The 13,561-nt window shown below is 56.1% G+C and overlaps 1 protein-coding gene across 7 annotated transcripts in view; it reads left to right on the top strand.

Moving 5' to 3' along the window:
- The first annotated feature begins 260 nt into the window (after positions 1-260).
- The window catches only part of GDPD5 (glycerophosphodiester phosphodiesterase domain containing 5), a 90,684-nt gene continuing 77,383 nt past the window's right edge, over positions 261-13,561 (top strand). For 3 of the 7 annotated variants that reach the window (XM_007194079.3, XM_007194077.3, XM_007194076.3), the window contains exon 1: positions 262-1,058. The gene's annotated coding sequence lies outside the window, so the exon portion shown is untranslated. Of the gene's footprint in view, positions 1,059-8,487; positions 8,701-13,561 lie in introns of all 7 variants that reach the window. The other 4 variants (XM_007194074.3, XM_057552480.1, XM_057552481.1 and 1 more) reach the window with 3 other exon arrangements.

Raw genomic sequence — 13,561 nt, 5'->3', positions numbered from 1 at the left:
ACCCTCTCCTCTCGCTCAGCTCTTTAAACCATCCTCCCCCTCCATTGTCCTCTCTCGGGCGGCACCTCTCCACTTCTGCCCCGCCCTCTCCGAAGTAGAGTCCACATTCCGCAGACCTCCGCTCTTTTCCCACTCTCCGATTGGCTCCCGCTGCCCGACGGCGCGGGACCGGGGGGAGGGGATCTGGAGCTCGCCCCGCCCCTTGCCGGTGGCCGGGGTGGGGCGGGGCCTCAGGCTGACCCCGCCCCCACTCGGGCGGGGCCGCGCTGGCAGGCGCTCCGGCGCTGAGCGGCGCTACCTAGGCTCTGCTCGGCTCCGGCTCGACTGCAGCTCCTGTGGGGGTGGGCGGCGGGGGTGGCAGCGGCTGCGGCGCGGGACTGCGAGAGCGGCTAGCGAGCCGGGGGAAGAGGAGGAAGTATAGCCGCGGCCCGGAGCTCTGGAGTCAGCTGCCGCGCCGGGGACCGCCCCATTTTGCAGAGCGAGCCGAATCCGAACCTAAGAAGACTTCCCCGCCGGGCTCCGCGCCTCCTCGCCGGCGCCCTGCCCTGCCCCGCCTGTCCCAGCCCCGGGTTCCGCCGGGACGCTCCCTGCCCTGCGGTCCGGGGCGTGTGGCCGGGACGCCCCGAGCCCCCGACCCTGATCCAGTGCACCGGAGAGGGACGCTCCTGGCCCACCATACGGCTCTAGGGTTAAGGGCTCATTCCCAGCCTTTCTATAGTGTGTGTTGGAGCCCCCAGCCCTCCGACCGCGGTTAAGGCGGGGTGCCCCCAGCCCCCTGACTGAGTGCAAAGCAGCCCGGACGCCTCCAGACTCTGGTTCCCCGAAACCCGAACCTTCAGCTGCCTCCGATCCGGTGCTTCGGACTTGGGACCGTGCGAACATTCAGGAAACCCCGGCCCGAGTTCAGCGCCCCGTGAGGGGTCCAAGGCGGGCTGGATACTCGGACTGAACCAAACCGGGCTGGTGCTTCGAGTCGAAGCTGCCACCTGCCTGCCGCCCCAGGCGAGGGGCTGAGCGCTTGCCCCCAAGAGAACACAAGAGAGAGCCGAGAAGTGCAGGTGAGAGAGTCCCGGATGCCGGGCGGCCTCCGACCCCATCCCGGCAGCGCTGGGGCCACCTGCGGGTGTGCACTGGGTACTAGCTGAGGCTGGAACTGGCTAGGAGGGGGCGCGGGAAAGGGAGGAGGAAAAGGGAGAAAACGGGCACTTATTGAGCGCCCATTGTGTGCCGTTCCGCGCCCCACCCTTGCGCAAATGGCTCACTACTCCGTGTGATAGAAGGTGTTGTGTGCTGTTAAGAGCGCTTACAGATGGGGAAACTGAGGTTCAACGGGGTTGATTGACCCTGCTCTTTTTACTCTGGTGCTGAGACTGGGGAGGAGTGTTATGCTGGAGAAGGAAAGGAGCAGAGAATGGAGAGAAAAAGAAAGGAAGTGCAGAGCCGCATGGCAGGAGGTGGGGCGGGGGGGTCGAGGTGGGGGCCACTGGGGCATCGGAGAGCTGATCCTGAGGCTGGGACGTGGCTTCTCCTAGCCTCTTTCCCTCCCACTCCATTGCCATGTCACCTCCCAGGAAAGGTGACCCAGAGTTGAGGGCAGAAGTGGGAAGCTTCCCAGTTCCACAGCTTCCCTCCCTGACAGAGCAGCTGCCCCTGTACCCTGTGTGCCAGACTCCAGTGTCTCTAAGACGCTCCGGAGGTCCTGACACGCTGCTTATCTGATGGGAGAACACACTGTAGAGGTCCCTAAGTCACAGCCCATCAGAACTGCAGGAGATGCGGCCCCTCAGCACTCACCCAGCTCACATCCTTCACATTAGTAAGGGGGACTCTGAGGCCTGGGGACAGGGGGTGCCAATTGCTGAGGTCCTAAAGCAAGTGAGTAGTTGAGCCAGAAGTACACTTGAGAAAACCTTCCCAAACGTCCTTCAAGGTGTCCACTCCCCTTCCCAAGTTAGCATCTTCTGGGTGACTGGCTGGGGTTTTCCCACCCCTGATGTGAGGTCTGGGTGACCCCGTATCAGGCTGTTGTGAGAATCTGTGTGCAAGGTGCTGGGACCTGAGGCAGATCAGCAGCCCCATAGCCTTTGGCCCCAACCTCAGGTCTGACCTCAGCCTCTCCTGGGCAAGGGAACCTGCAAGACACCTCTGGTCCAGGAGGGGCGCGAGTTGCACAAGGTCTCAGGGCTGGGGGCACAGTCTGAGGGTCTGGATTCCCAGGCAGGGACTCCTTCTGCTGCCCCCCTGGGGCTGTGCAGGGAGAGGCGTGTTGTGAAAGAGTGCTTGGCATGGACTCTGTGGGCTCTTGTTCTGGGTGGGGAGGGGGAGGGGATGTGGCCTAGGTAGGAACCCCGGTGGCCTTGGCCGGGACTGGTTAACCCCTGCTGTGCCCAGCTTCCTGGAGTCAAGGGGAAACCACCTTGGAAAGCCCCTGGGAGGTGGGGGAGGGTGGAGAGGTCGGCTGGAGGCTGGAAGCTCAGTCCTAGGGGTGGAGTGTTTGGGGGAACTGGAAGAGAAAGTGACTGAGGGGCTTGGGATTCTCCAGCCTCACCTCCACCATCCCTGGGGATTCAGATTCTCATAATAATCCCTGCATCTAAACAAAGCTGCTCTTTGATGAGATAATTTCACACCTGTGATCTCATTTCACGGTGGGGTGGAAAGGACCTGGAACTTGGAGTGAGGCAGAACGGGGCTGGGGAGCCACCTGGGACCTTTTGGATGCATCCAGGGCTCCAAGCCTCACCTGTAAAATGGGGTCAAGGCAGGCTGTTTGTTACCTGCTCAGATAATGGAGCCGTCATATCCGGCACACTGTCAAGTGCTAGAGAATTTTTGGTGTTTGCCAAGACTGGGCTTGTTCCTAATGGCTACCTTGTGCAGGAAGCTGAGGGGCAGAGAGGTGAAACCTCCTGCACAGGGCCTTGAAGTTTGCTTCAGGAACTGAGTGCTGACTGCGTACCAGGTGCCCTGGAAGCTACCCAGATGGAAAAGGCGTTGTGGTGACTAGCTCCCAATGGGGAGGGCTAAGCGGCACGGGCAGACGGCAGTGAGTCAGACAGACCAGGCGGCGTGAATCTGCTCTGATTCCTCCCACCAGCCGTGTGGTGTTGGGCAAGTCACTTCACTCCTTTGAGCCCCAGCTGCTTCTCTATAAATTAGAATTCCTCCTTTACAAGGTTGCTGTGAGCTTTAAATGAGATATAAATATACAGCACGTGGCCAGATAATTTATTTCCTTCCCTATAAGAAAAGGAAGCTTGGATTTTGACCAGGAAATCTAGAGAAATTCTCAGACTTGCCTTGGATTGGAATGGAGGCTACTGTTGCAGATTCACAGACCTGGGTTTGCTCAGCTGTATGGGTCAGGCTCCCCTATGCTACCTCCCTGGGCCCACAGCTCTCTGGAATCTGCTTGGGGACCCTGGCAAGGGGCTCTGGGTTCTGACCCCTCATCCCAGGGCTGCTGGCTTTCTTTGGGATTGTGGGGAGAGGGTGTTCATTCCCTCTGGCCTCCCTAGGCACAAGGGTGCGGTGAATAATTTATGGCTCCCCTCGCTGCGAGGTGGGCTCAGGGAAATTGATTGCTGTGTGCTCAGCTGAGCTTCTGAACCCCACCAGAGGAGGCAGGTGGTTCCCGTCAGTGCTAGACAAAGTCTCAGATACGGGGGAAAGGGGCGACAGGAAGAAAGTGACCTAATATCAAGCCCAGCTCTCTTACTGGGGTGCAAGGTGGACCCGCAGGAAACAGTGGAAACCAAGCTATAGATGAACCAGGCTCAAGCTGTGGGCCTCCGATTCCAAATGGGTCAGGAGGGGTGGCAGGGAGAGGCTCTTGGGGACTGGAGTAACCCAGAAGGCTTTATCAAGGAGAAAGGGGTCTGGGCTAAGGCTAGAGGCAACTTGCCTTAGAGAGTAGGGGTCCCGACATCAGTTCAAGGTTGAATTCTGGCTGTGCCACTCACTCACTGTGAGACTGTGAGCAAGATACCCGACCCAGCCAGTCCTCTGCTCCCTCCTCTGTAAAATGGGGGTAGTTACGGGTGACTGTGAGGTCATATATGTAAAGCAGATGGCACGAAAGGTACTTAATGAAAGGGTGCTTCACTGTGAACGAGAACCGTGAGGTGGGCTAATGGTGGGGAAGATGGATGGTGTAATAAGCAGGGAGGTGGGGAGAACTCTGGGGTGATGACGGTGGATCTGTGGGGTCAGAGAGGGGTGTGGAGAAGAGGGGTGGGTGAGTGACCAGACGGTGGAGGGCCTTGAATGCCAGACAGAATTCATATTGCAGAAAGCATCATGGGGCCCCAATTGAGAACCCTCTGTGACTCCTTCTTACCAGTAAGATGGAGACCAGGCCTCTTTGTTGTGCATTTAAGGCCTTGCCCACTGCAGCCACTGTATGGACCCCTGGTCATTGCTCACCACTGTCTCCTAAACACATCATGTGTGGCCCCTTTGTTTATGGGGTTCCTCCGGTCATCCATACCATCCTCGGCTCTGCTCACTTCCACACTTCCACATCAGTCAAGGCCCAATTCAGGTCATAAATCCCCCCAGAAACATTCCTGGATTACCCAACCCTCTGGTCACACCCCCTCTGAATCTTTAACACTTCACAGTACTAGTGATAAACAATACCTACCATTGCATCACATTTTACAGTTTGTAAAATGCATCTACATGCTCATTTATTTTTTTATTTTTTATAAATTTATTTATTCATTTTGGCTGCGTTGGGTCTTCGTTGCCGCACGCGGGCTTTCTCTAGTTGCAGCGAGCAGGGGCTACTCTTTGTTGCGGGGCTTCTCATTGCGGTGGCTTCTCTTGTTGCGGAGCTCAGGCTCTAGGTGCACAGGCTTCAGTAGTTGTGGCACGCGGGCTCAGTAGTGTGGCTCACAGGCTCTAGAGCGCAGGCCCAGTAGTTGAGGCGCACGGGTTTAGTTGCTCCGTGGCATGTGGGATCTTCCCGGACGAGGGCTTGAACCTGTTTCCCCGGCATTGGCAGGCGGATTCTTAATCACTACGCCACCAGGGAAGCCCCTACATGCTCATTTAATAATATTGTGACGGTGATATGAGCAATTGCTAATGCTCTTGAGAACTTATTCTGAGCCAGACACTGTGTTAAGTGTTTTACAGATCCTCTCATTCACAACTCTGGGTGGTAGCTACTGTTACGCCCTGGAAGACGGGGCTCAGAAAGGTACATTGTCTTGCCCAAGGTCACACAGCTAGACAGTGGGGAGTGAGGAGTCAAGAGTGTGCTCTTATCTGTGACTGAACAGACAGCTCAATAGCTCTTAGATGTCCCACCTCTTCAACTCTACCCACGTACCTCGAGAGCATGCTGCGCAGGTAAAAAGCCTGGAAATGAGCCTTCTTCTCAGGGCTAGGGAAGGGCAGTGCTGGGTTGAGAAGGGGGCCTTGGGCTCTGCACTGGCTGGCTGTGTGACTTGGGGTGAATCAGACCCATGCTGTGGTCCTGTTTCCCCGGGTCTGTGGTGAGGGGGATGGTGTCTGAGCTTCCAGAGCTCCAGCCTTCTGCAGTGTCCTTCGTGACCCTGGAAGGTAGGGGAAGAGACCACAGCCTCAGGGCCAGAGGATGTGGTGTGACGGGCAGCTGTGATTTTTGGCCCGGCCACTGTCTGGGCCAGCAGGCTCTGTAGTTAGCTGCTGCCTCCCCCGAAGGAGGGTGGCGGCCAGGGCTGCTGGCAGCATGGTCATTAGCTGGGCAGAGAAGACCCTGTGATTGGGAGCCGGCTGGGCCAGGCCAGGTTGGCAGGGCTGGAGGCAGGCTGGACCTGGCCACAGTGGGGTCATTGGCAGGGCAGCTGGCTGGGCAGCTGCTTCTCCTCCCTTTGCAGCCTCCAGGGCAGTACCCGCAGGGCACCAGAGCTTTGTAGGCCAAGGCTTGCCCTTCTTCCTGTGGCGGTCATGGGAGTGCAGCAGTGAGGAATCTAGCCAGGCCTGAAGATGCCTCCTTCCAGAAGCTTCCAGGACTCCTCCCCTACAGATCCACAGCCCTCACTCGCCTACTGTGGTCTGTGGGTTGGACTTGTGTAGATGTGCTTCCTTTGCCAGCCAGTCAGAAATAGATTCTCTGCCACCCCAATTCTCCCCTCCGCCCCACAGAGTGCCTAGCAGGGTGCCTGGCACAAAGTGGCTGCCCCCACCCCTACCCAGGAGAGGCAATGCGAGCTGCCCCTTGGGCAAGTCGCTCAACCCTTGTACCTCTGCCTCCTTCTCTATAAAGTGGCACTGGCAACCACAGTGTTGTGAAGGTTAAATGAGACAACGGGCGGCAGGTGCCAGGCCTGACACATAGGCAGGTACTCTGTCAGCGTGAGTCCCCTTGCCGGTCCCTTCAGTAGCTTCGTGATCAAGTGACTCAGTAAGAAGCTGATGGAAGAGCCCATCCAGTGAGGCCGGGAGGGAGGATGTGCCAGGCAGCAAGGAGGGCTTCCCGGAGGAGGACACTTCGCCGCCTGGGGAGGACTCTGTCAGACGGGGTTGGGAGAGCTGCCATTCCCACCACCTTCCCAGTGAGCAGGCCCCAAGCTAAGTTCAAGGCAGGGAGCAGGACCGGGATGTCCAGGGGCCTGGTTCTTCTCAGGCCTTAGCGTCAGGAATGACCCAGTTGGGAGGAGCCGTCTGGGGTCCAGGTAGCAGATGCTGTGATTTGCTTGAAGATTGCTTCAAGGGAAGCAGTGTTCATTTGGTCTCCCTCTCCCCCTGCATACACACATGATGACGTATTACAAAACGTAACATGATGGGAGATTTTGGTCTGCAGGGGAAATAGACATTCAACAAGTAAACACAGATACAAAACTTCCAAATTGTGAAGAGAGCTCCCAAGGCGGGGGCCGGTCCCATCGACGTCTGTAGATGGTGGTAGAGGGCAATGCTCAGATCACAGCCCGAGTGCACACTTACTAGCCATGTGACTTGGGCAAGTGATTTAACCTCTCTGGGCCTCAGTTTCCCCATCTGTAAAATGGGGACAGTTATAGTTGTGGTGAGGATTAAATTCATTATACATGTAAAACACTCAGAAAAATACCCAGCGCATAATAAGCACTCAATGCATATTAGCTGTTGTTGCCTGTATCTCCTAGCAGAGTCTGAAAGAACAGGTGCTCGGGAAGGGCATATGGAATGAATCCCAGGCACAGGGCAGCTGCTCTGTGTAATGAATGAACGAGCGACCTCATCAGGAGGGGAGAACGCAGAAGTAGTGACGACACTGAATGTGACAGAATGTGGCAGAGAAGGCCAGGGGCTGGGTTTGTCCAGTGCTGGGCGGGGAGGGAGTCAGGAAAGGCTTCCTGGAGGTGGTGCTCCTGGCGCTAAGTTGGAAAGTATCATTTAACACGCATGTGCGCACACGCACCCGGGCACCGCTGTGAGGTCAGCACGAGGCATAAGGTCAGAGAGGAGTGGCTCCTGTCCAGGGTGGCCAGCTAAGAGGAGCGTCTGGGCAGACCCCAGGTCTGCTGGACTCCACAGGCCTCCCTCTTCCCACCACCCCACGCTGTCTTGCCATCTGTGATATTCTGCTGGAGGGCACAAGGAAGGCAGGTGGGAGGAAGTGTGGGCCGAGGTCTGAGAGTCCCAGCTCTTCCCAGGCCTAGAACCAAATCTCCTACAGAAAAGAATAAACAGGCCTCACTCAGAGTTCTTTTATCTTCTTGCTCCCAAACACGCCCACCGGCGGAGGTGGTCTTCCAGCATTAATCCTACAGCTGTTTAGCTTTTGAATGAGTGAACTCTACTAAAGAAAAAATAAAAAGGCCATGAAGAATTCGCCTCACCCTCCCACCCAGGAGGCTCAAAGGGAAAGTTTTCTTCCACTGACAAGGGAGCCAGGACCCCCAAGTATCTTAAAGGAGTTCACCTCTGAAGTCAGGGTCCCCTCATGTTGCCTACACTCGTGGCTGGTGGTGGGGCCCCGAGAACACGACCTCGGCCCTTACGTTTTACCTGTTTTTTGCCCCTCTCGTAAATGGGTCAGAGTAACAAAGCCCTTCTTTCCTTCAAGAGGTGTAGGGTGGGAGAGGTTGTAGTGGGCATCTGGGCCCACGGCTCTCAAATTTGCTGCACACATTAGAATCATCTAGGGAACTTTTAAAAGTTTGGGCAAGACCCAGGCATCAGTAGTTTTTAAAGCTTTGCAGGTGATGTCAAAGCACAGCCAAGATTGAGAACCACCTGGCCACCTCCTGCAGCATGCCTCCTACAGCATCCCCAGACTATAACTGCACATCCCCAGGACAGGGAGCTCATTGCTTCCAGGCTGCTCCCTCCTCTGCGGTATTGCTCTCCCTGGAGAAACAGTGAAGTGGAAAGACTTTGCAATCCGATAAACCTGGGTTCCAGCACCCCTCTGCTCCCTGCTTGGGTGTCTTCTCTGAGCCTCGGTGTCCTTGTCTGAAAACGGGAATAACAGTAATCTCTCTCTGAAATAACAATAATCTCTCATAGAGACCAAATGGGGCCGTGCGCAGAAAGCACCGGTGCAGTGCCGGACACGTCGGCAGTGCGCAGTAGAAGGTCACAGACAGTGGCAGAGCCTGCTGGACTCAGACCCTGGACCCCCCTGCAGTGCTCTCTCTAGTGCCCCAACCACCTGAGGCTGGCGGGGGAAGGATCAACACCCAGTCTTGGGGCCCTTCCCATCCCCCTTCTCTCTAAGAGGTAAGGCAGCAAGCATTTTGTCTTGCTTGGTTTTGTTTAAATGGCCAAAGAGTCAGGCTCTCCTTAACAATGAAGCCTTGTCTGGATCTGCTTGTTTTTCCAACCCAGACACCCAATTGCGCCACCCACTTGGGGCCCCCATCCCACCTGGGAGAACTGAAGAACGCCAGAGGTTTTTTTTCATCTTGGGGGAGGGTACTGGGGAGACACTGGAGACCTCTGTGTGGCCCTCACCAATAATTGACCCCATTTAAGTCAGCTGCCTCTGTTGAAAGCCAATCCAATAAAATTATTTCAAGGTAGCTACCAGGATGGGTTTTGGAGGCAGAGAAAGTTGAATTTGAGTCCTGGCTTTGTCACTTACTGGAAATATGACCCTGGGAAAGTCATTTCAGCTTTTGGAGCGCCCCTTTCCTCTTCTGTAAAATGCACAAATAGGGCATACCTCCTTGGCCTCCTTGGGTTTTTTTTTTTTTTTTTTAATTTATTTTATTTAATTATTATTTTTTGGCTGCGTTGGGTCTTCGTTGCTGCACAGGGGCTTTCTCTAGTTGCGATGAGTGGGGGCTACTCTTCGTTGCGCTGCATGGGCTTCTCATTGAGGTGGCTTCCCTTGTTGTGGAGCGCGGGCTCTAGGCACGCGGGCTTTAGTAGTTGTGGTGCACGGGCTCAGTAGTTGTGGCTCGCGGGATCTAGAGCGCAGGCTCAGTAGTTGTGGCACACCGGCTTAGTTGCTCCGCGGCATGTGGGATCCTCCCGGACCAGGGCTCGAACCCGTGTCCCCTGCATTGGCAGGCGGATTCTTAACCCCTGCACCAGCGGGGAAGTCCCCCTTGGGGGGGTTTTAAGAAGTGAATGAAGTGCTTGGTGTGTAGTGCACAGTGCCTACCATACAGTGAGTGCGCACACTGGCCGTGGCTGTCCTCACTGAACTCTGCCTCCTGCCCCTCCCTTCATGGCCTGCTGGGCCAGGCCAGGCTGAGACAGTGGAGGCCTGCACGCTTAGTAACAGGCACCCCTGCAAACCGCGATTCTGTGATCATTTGTTCCATGCACATTTAGAGGAGGCTCTGAGGGTGAGAAGGAGACTGTAGAAAGGGGCCACTGGCGATAGTACCTGGTCTCCTCTGCTCTGGCCCCACCAGAGAGGGTATATCAGCCCAGGGTGAGCTGCTCCGACAGCGGGGTGGAGCAAACCAACAAAGGGAGTGCAGCACCTGGGGGCAGTTACCGCCCAGGGCTGCAGTTGCCCTGGAGGAAGGTGTCAGCTGTGTGGACAGAGGCTGCGACCAAGGGACCCTGTTAACCCAGGAGACCTGGCAGGGGAATAAAACCTCCACTCTCTTTCTTCCTTCCTCCAGTCTCCCACTGGGGCTTCCCTCTGGGTGAACCTTCTGAAAGCCAACGACACATTAACCCAAGGCAGTCCGTTGAGATCAGCCTCTGGGGCCCCACGTAGAGAGGACTGGGCCCAGAGAGGCAAATTTCCATTTGGCTTTCCTCAGTCAGTCAAAAGCCATGAGGTCCGCTGGACTCACCCTCCTTGGGATGCAGTTTAAGGCTCATCTGTTGGTACTTGAGCTTATCCCTTGTAAAGGGGGTCTCAGCCCTCACCCCAGAGATGAACCAAAGCATCCCAACTGCCACATCCTCTCAGGGAGAGGAGTTCTGGGGGCACCCATCTTTCTGTTTCTGCCTCACCAGAGGTGCCTTAGCACCCCTTTGAGATTGGTGCCCAGGCCCCTGGCCACGACGCCCACCACTTGGCCCAGCTCTGCCGTCGCTGGTCCTCAGAGGACCTGGCTGTGAGTTTTTTCCAGCCTGTGTCTCTGTCCCTCTTTGTCTGGAAGCATGGAGTAGCAGTTAGAACACAGGCTCTGAAACCAGACTTTTTTCCTGAAATCCTGATTCTGCCATAATATGGCTGGAGAACTAAACAATGTGGCCCTTAATCTCTCTGTGCCTGGGTTTCCTCATCTTTGGAATGGGAATAACAGAGAGTACCTCATAGGGGTGTTGTGAAGACTGATGAATGAATGAACGGAAAGTGCTTAGGACGGTGCCTGGCGAGCAGGAAGTGCCTGGTAAATGACAGCCTTTACCATGGTCGCAAATAATACAGTGGGAGCCCAGAACCCACGGTGTGGCCAGACCTTTGATGAGAGGATGGGCACCGTCACCGCCTTCAGTCTAGACTCTGCCCCAGTGATGAGGCTGTGACAGTCCCCACCGCCTGGCCCCATTATGGACACTCAGCTGTCAGCCATCCACCCCTCCCCCCAGTCCTCTCCCGCAAACCATGTCCTGTGAGAAGTGGCCTCGCATTCTGTCAAGCTTCAGTGTCCCCATCTGTGAAAGAAAGCAGTTGGACAAGATGTCCCCAAGTTCTGCTGCCCAGTCTGTGCCAGGAGCTGGGGAGAAGAGGACTCGGGTGTCGCTGCCCTGGAGGAGCCCTGAGGCCGGGGGGGCGGGCAGGGAGTGGCTGGGGCACAGGCCAGGTCTCTTCCTCACAGGGCAGGCCAGGCAGCTCCGAGCAGGAGACAAACGAAAACAGAGGAGGTCAGATGAGAATGAGAGAAATCAGGGGGGGCTTCATGGAGAAGGGGGCATTTGAAATGAGTCTTGAAGGTAGGCTGGGAACTCTACTGGCTCAGATTGGATGGGAAAGGCATCCTAGGATGGGGAAAGGGTGAGTATAAAGCATGGAGGTGTGGCCCTAGGGGCCGCAGCAAGCCGAGCAGCAGCTGCACTCAAAGGTAGAGTGATGTGCTGGCGAAACACTTGGACTCTGGAATCAGGCAGATGTGGGTTTGAATCCTGGCTCGGTTTCTTATTGAATTATTTCTTATTCTTTGACTGTGGGCAAGTGGCTTGGCTGCTCTGACCCTCCGTTTCCCCAGCAGTGGAACAGGACTAAGCCCTCCAGGGCCGGGACGGTGACTCACAAAGCGCTGAGCGTGGCTGGAGGAGCCAGACCTCCCCTCCACCCTGTTGCTGCAGAGCAGGCAGGGACCCCAGGGGCCCTCCTTGGCCCATGCCTCCTCCCGCAAATCAGGTGCAGGTAGCTTCCAGGGTGGCCTTGCTGGGGATAGCCTTATCTCCGGAGTGGGGCAAAGGCTACGGGGAGGCTGGTGTCGGGTGAGCTCAGGTGCACAGTCAGACAGAAGATGTCAGGCCACATCGCATGGAAAGCATCGGTGAGGCCCCTGGGGCGTGGCGTCTTGGGGGCAGCAGGGCAGGCGTGGCACGCAGAGCCCTTTCCTTATAGCTGGCCACCACTGAGCACTCCCTCTTCTCCCTGGCGGGAATGCTCGTGGCATCTCCGACAGCTCAGCCCTGGGTGTCTGAGGAGGAGCGGTGAGATGCCCATGGTGGGTGTGGTAGCGCTTTGATCTCGGAGGCCTTCCTGAGAAGGGAGGTGTGTGGGCTTCCGAGTCAGTCCTGGCTTTAAAGCCCAGCTCTACCTCTTTACAGCAGAGCTTTGAAGACACTGCGCAAGTCACTTAAACTTTCTGAGCCTCAGTTGCCCACCTAGAAAATAAGGACAGCCACACTTACCTTCCAGGTCTGTTTTGAAGCTAAAAGGACATAATGGATGAGATAGCATCTTGTATTTCACAAGCGACTCCATAACCACCTTCATCCTGCTCCCTTTGTCTGTGCACCGTTCATTTCTAATGCCGCCTAAGGAAGTTCTTTCTTGTGTCTAATTTAAATCCACTATGCTGCAATTGGAACCTCCTTCCTCTTGTTGAGGACTCTGCAGAAGCACACTGAGCCATTTCTCTATACAAATGTGCCCCATCAGTACCTGCAGTGAGCGAGGCAGGCAACAACAGAGCAACTGAGTGTTGGTTTTCAACTTGTGTCTTGGGGGCCCCGCTGTCAATGGCCAAGGCCTCCTGACCAGCATGACGTGGGGGTGGGTGCCTCATCTTGACTGTTTTCACTGTTCTTCCTCTCTGAGTCTTATCCATGCTCCAAAACTGGGACCCTGGGGCAGTGGAGAGAGCCCTGCGCTAGGCCTAGAAGGCCTGGGTCCCAGCACCCACTTGACTGCTGACTTGCTGTGTGGCCTGAAGCCAGTTAGCAACCTCTCTAGGCCACAGTAGGCCTGTGAGGATGTCTGTCCCCTGGGGCCCAGGTGTTTCCAGTAAAGATGAGTGCAGTTCGTCTGAAGCCCCTTTTCCTCCATCTCACTTACCTGGGCCCCAGCCACCCTGGGAAGCCAGCAGATTAGGGTCCTTCTGGTGCCAGCAATGGTAGGAGCTGAGTCCACCTCTCAGGCCAGGGCTCCCAAGGGCAGGTGGTGAGTTTAAGTTTAGATAGATGGGGGATTCCTGGTGGGTGGGGTAGCGCCTGCCTCCTCAGCCAGGGATTTTTTTTTTTAATTTTTAATTAATTAATTAATTAATTAATTTTTGGCTGTGTTGGGTCTTCGTTTCTGTGCGAGGGCTTTCTCTAGTTGTGGCAAGCTGGGACCACTCTTCATCGCGGTGCGCAGGCCTCTCACTATCGCGGCCTCTCTTGTTGCGGAGCACAGGCTCCAGATGCCCAGGCTCAGTAGTTGTGGCTCACGGGCCCAGTTGCTCCGCGGCATTTGGGACCTTCCCAGACCAGGGCTCGAACCCGTGTCCCCTGCATTGGCAGGCAGATTCTCAACCACTGCGCCACCAGGGAAGCCCCAGCCAGGGATTTTGAGAGCCTGGATTTCCTCCGGCTCACCCAGTTAAACTCATCCAACCAAAGGTCAGTCATGTTTGTTGAGTCCCTCCTTGGAGTAGATCCTTTCCCATGTGAAGTCTCCTTTAATCCCCCACTTTGTGGGTGGGAATCCCAAGGCTCAGAGGGATGAGGCAAC

The sequence above is a fragment of the Balaenoptera acutorostrata genome, chromosome 9 (genome assembly GCF_949987535.1).
Source record: "Balaenoptera acutorostrata chromosome 9, mBalAcu1.1, whole genome shotgun sequence".
In the NCBI taxonomy this organism is placed as follows: Eukaryota; Metazoa; Chordata; class Mammalia; order Artiodactyla; family Balaenopteridae; genus Balaenoptera; species Balaenoptera acutorostrata.
This window is presented reverse-complemented; position numbering and strand designations above follow the sequence as displayed.